General features: G+C 50.9%; 1 non-coding gene across 1 annotated transcript in view; it reads right to left on the bottom strand.

Moving 5' to 3' along the window:
• LOC126434030 (small subunit ribosomal RNA) overlaps nucleotides 1-1,191 on the bottom strand; it is a 1,909-nt gene extending 718 nt beyond the window's left edge. The window contains exon 1 of the ribosomal RNA XR_007578925.1: nucleotides 1-1,191. This exon is cut by the window's left edge and continues 718 nt beyond it. This is a non-coding gene — a ribosomal RNA (small subunit ribosomal RNA).
• Between the last annotated feature and the right edge of the window lie 3,809 nt (nucleotides 1,192-5,000).

Here is a 5,000-nt window from a genome sequence, read left to right on the forward strand (position 1 = left end):
TTTGGTTTCCCGGAGGCTGCCCGCCGAGTCATCGGAGGAACTGCGGCGGATCGCTGGCTGGCATCGTTTATGGTTAGAACTAGGGCGGTATCTGATCGCCTTCGAACCTCTAACTTTCGTTCTTGATTAATGAAAACATACTTGGCAAATGCTTTCGCTTCTGTTCGTCTTGCGACGATCCAAGAATTTCACCTCTAACGTCGCAATACGAATGCCCCCGCCTGTCCCTATTAATCATTACCTCGGGTTCCGAAAACCAACAAAATAGAACCGAGGTCCTATTCCATTATTCCATGCACACAGTATTCAGGCGGGCTTGCCTGCTTTAAGCACTCTAATTTGTTCAAAGTAAACGTGCCGGCCCACCGAGACACTCAATAAAGAGCACCCTGGTAGGATTTCAACGGGGTCCGCCTCGGGACGCACGAGCACGCACGAGGCGGTCGCACGCCTTCGGCTCGCCCCACCGGCAGGACGTCCCACGATACATGCCAGTTAAACACCGACGGGCGGTGAACCAACAGCGTGGGACACAAATCCAACTACGAGCTTTTTAACCGCAACAACTTTAATATACGCTATTGGAGCTGGAATTACCGCGGCTGCTGGCACCAGACTTGCCCTCCAATAGATACTCGTTAAAGGATTTAAAGTGTACTCATTCCGATTACGGGGCCTCGGATGAGTCCCGTATCGTTATTTTTCGTCACTACCTCCCCGTGCCGGGAGTGGGTAATTTGCGCGCCTGCTGCCTTCCTTGGATGTGGTAGCCGTTTCTCAGGCTCCCTCTCCGGAATCGAACCCTGATTCCCCGTTACCCGTTACAACCATGGTAGGCGCAGAACCTACCATCGACAGTTGATAAGGCAGACATTTGAAAGATGCGTCGCCGGTACGAGGACCGTGCGATCAGCCCAAAGTTATTCAGAGTCACCAAGGCAAACGGACCGGACGAGCCGACCGATTGGTTTTGATCTAATAAAAGCGTCCCTTCCATCTCTGGTCGGGACTCTGTTTGCATGTATTAGCTCTAGAATTACCACAGTTATCCAAGTAACGTGGGTACGATCTAAGGAACCATAACTGATTTAATGAGCCATTCGCGGTTTCACCTTAATGCGGCTTGTACTGAGACATGCATGGCTTAATCTTTGAGACAAGCATATGACTACTGGCAGGATCAACCAGGGAGCTGCGTCAACTAGAGCTGAGCAGCCGGCCGCCCGGGAGTGTGTCCCGGGGGCCCGCGCGAACACGCAAGCGTCCGCTCAATTATTCTGCAAACAGGAGGAGGCTGAGCTCCCCTGCACAACACACCTCGAAACCCTCTCAGGTCCCGGCGGCGCGCAGCGCCGTCCTAAGTACTTGGTCGGGTTCGAGAGAGGCGCAATCGCCCGGAGTTAGGCGAGTAGACGCTTTAGGTGCGACCACCCGTGCTCCCAACTGAGCTTGCCGCTGCCGACAGAGGCCCGGGAGCGTGCTGTCGTGGCATTGCCGGCGGGAGACAACACGCGCCACCTACGGTGACCGGCAGCTCCAACGCCAGCGCCACAGAAGGACAAAAGCCCCACTTGGGTGCCGAAGCGAACTCTCCCAGCACAGCGCACGCGCCAACACGTCCGCACAGCTGCGATACAAACCACCTGCGAGAACCGCTGGGGCGACCGAGCAGCAGACGGCGTCGCGGCGCCGAGCGCCGGGCGGCGGCGCATCCTCAGCGCACACAGTCCTCAATCGGACCAGCACACTGCAGATGGCCACCGCGCTTCGCACCGGGCCCGCGAGGACCTACTTTGGCCGCAAGGCGCCGCGAGCAGGGGGCGCCGGCGCGCAGCTGCGCCGCCTGCCGCGTCCGTCGGCCGGCGCGCCTGCCACTGGCCGCCCCCACCAGCCGGCTGTAGCGCGTGCGCCCACGCACCGCGCTGCCAGCACGCCGGGCGGCCCCCCCTCACCGGCCGGGGACGGTCCCACCCAGCCACCGCCGCGTATCGCCTCACACCCAGATCCCCTTTCGCGTTCGTGGGCATGGTGGGTCCCCTTTCACGTTCGTGGGCATGGTGGGTATCCCTGAAACAACCGGTTAATAGCTCGACCGATCGTCGCCAACACTGATTCACCTCTAGCGAGAACAACCGCACCACAACGGGTTACCTGTTGTTCATTTGCGTAACGTCACCAGCAAACGTAGACGTCCATCGCCATTTGCAACGAGTATTGCATGCCTGTGTCAGGTGTCACAACACACTACGTCTGCCCACATAGACGCAACAACATGTGCACGCCTCGAGAACACGTGGAAGGTAGCCCCCGTACGTATGCGGTGTCCATTGCGCGAACGACTGTCAGCCGGCCTCTGCAGGATGTCGCAGATGTGGAACGCGGTGCAACATGCTATCACGGTGTGTGAGAAGAGACGACTACGTCCGAATACACGCTCCACTACATCAACAGACTGCTCATGCTGATCGCCATCCAGGGCGTCCGTTCCTCCCACACGTCTGAATGGCGTACCACACTGCAATCCAGCTCTTATAGGGAGACGACACGTAGCTGCGTGCACAATATTTGGACTGTATGGTCTGCCGTTGCTAGGCGCAGTCGTCGTACGGTCACACATGTGCCACGATGTATCATTCAGTACATACGGACCAATGTGCAGTACAGTTTGTGGGTTTTGCGTACATCGGCGGACAGGTGACAGGCCGTACCACAACGTAGGCTGAGTACGTCGGCATGCGAAGGGCATTGAACATGCAAACTTCTCAACGACCAGCTTGCGAAGGCAGGGGGGAAGGGGGGGGGGCATGTACGTCCTGCTGCTATCCACATTACAGTGTATAGCAGGAGCATGTGGAAAGTCAGCAACACCTGCAAGGTGTTTAACATGACGCGATACACAGGGGACCGGGCAGTGCGAATAGCGAACTATATTGCGAGGGTTGCGGTTAGGCAACACTACACTAATTTAACGAGTTGCATAACAATTACAGAGCAGGTTCAGCGACAACGTGCGTCAGGTTAAGGCGCAATATAGGTTAGGTTGAGGCACAATATAGGTTAGGTTAAGGCACAACATGGGTTACGTTAAGGCACAAATTGGGTTACGTTAAGGCACAACATGGGTTACGTTAAGGCACAACATGGGTTACGTTAAGGCACAAATTAGGTTACGTTAAGGCACAAATTAGGTTACGTTAAGGCACAAATTAGGTTACGTTAAGGCACAAATTAGGTTACGTTAAGGCACAAATTAGGTTACGTTAAGGCACAAATTAGGTTACGTTAAGGCACAAATTAGGTTACGTTAAGGCACAAATTAGGTTACGTTAAGGCACAAATTAGGTTACGTTAAGGCACAAATTAGGTTACGTTAAGGCACAAATTAGGTTACGTTAAGGCACAAATTAGGTTACGTTAAGGCACAAATTAGGTTACGTTAAGGCACAAATTAGGTTACGTTAAGGCACAAATTAGGTTACGTTAAGGCACAAATTAGGTTACGTTAAGGCACAAATTAGGTTACGTTAAGGCACAAATTAGGTTACGTTAAGGTACAATATGGGTTAGGTTAAGGTACAATATGGGTTAGGTTAAGGTACAATATGGGTTAGGTTAAGGTACAATATGGGTTAGGTTAAGGTACAATATGGGTTAGGTTAAGGCACAACGTAGGTTAGGTTAAGGCACAACGTAGGTTAGGTTAAGGCACAACATAGGTTAGGTTAAGGCACAACATAGGTTAGGTTAAGGCACAACATAGGTTAGGTTAAGGCACAACATAGGTTAGGTTAAGGCACAACATAGGTTAGGTTAAGGCACAACATAGGTTAGGTTAAGGCACAACATAGGTTAGGTTAAGGCACAACATAGGTTAGGTTAAGGCACAACATAGGTTAGGTTAAGGCACAACATAGGTTAGGTTAAGGCACAACATAGGTTAGGTTAAGGCACAACATAGGTTAGGTTAAGGCACAACGTAGGTTAGGTTAAGGCACAACGTAGGTTAGGTTAAGGCACAACGTAGGTTAGGTTAAGGCACAACGTAGGTTAGGTTAAGGCACAACGTAGGTTAGGTTAAGGCACAACGTAGGTTAGGTTAAGGCACAACGTAGGTTAGGTTAAGGCACAACGTAGGTTAGGTTAAGGCACAACGTAGGTTAGGTTAAGGCACAACGTAGGTTAGGTTAAGGCACAACGTAGGTTAGGTTAAGGCACAACATAGGTTAGGTTAAGGCACAACATAGGTTAGGTTAAGGCACAACATAGGTTAGGTTAAGGCACAACATAGGTTAGGTTAAGGCACAACATAGGTTAGGTTAAGGCACAACATAGGTTAGGTTAAGGCACAACATAGGTTAGGTTAAGGCACAACATAGGTTAGGTTAAGGCACAACATAGGTTAGGTTAAGGCACAACATAGGTTAGGTTAAGGCACAACATAGGTTAGGTTAAGGCACAACATAGGTTAGGTTAAGGCACAACATAGGTTAGGTTAAGGCACAACGTAGGTTAGGTTAAGGCACAACGTAGGTTAGGTTAAGGCACAACGTAGGTTAGGTTAAGGCACAACGTAGGTTAGGTTAAGGCACAACGTAGGTTAGGTTAAGGCACAACGTAGGTTAGGTTAAGGCACAACGTAGGTTAGGTTAAGGTACAACGTAGGTTAGGTTAAGGTACAACGTAGGTTAGGTTAAGGTACAACGTAGGTTAGGTTAAGGTACAACGTAGGTTAGGTTAAGGTACAACGTAGGTTAGGTTAAGGTACAACGTAGGTTAGGTTAAGGTACAACGTAGGTTAGGTTAAGGTACAACGTAGGTTAGGTTAAGGTACAACGTAGGTTAGGTGAAGGCGCAATGTAGGTTAGGTTAAGGTACGATATACCTTAGGTTAAGGTACAATATCGCTTAGGTTAAGGTACAATATAGCTTAGGTTAAGGTACACGTTGTAGGGAAAGGTGTATTTTGGGGGGGAGGGGGCGGCAGGTTCGTTGATAGTGAT

The sequence above is a fragment of the Schistocerca serialis genome, unplaced genomic scaffold (genome assembly GCF_023864345.2).
Source record: "Schistocerca serialis cubense isolate TAMUIC-IGC-003099 unplaced genomic scaffold, iqSchSeri2.2 HiC_scaffold_118, whole genome shotgun sequence".
NCBI classification, from domain to species: domain Eukaryota; kingdom Metazoa; phylum Arthropoda; class Insecta; order Orthoptera; family Acrididae; genus Schistocerca; species Schistocerca serialis.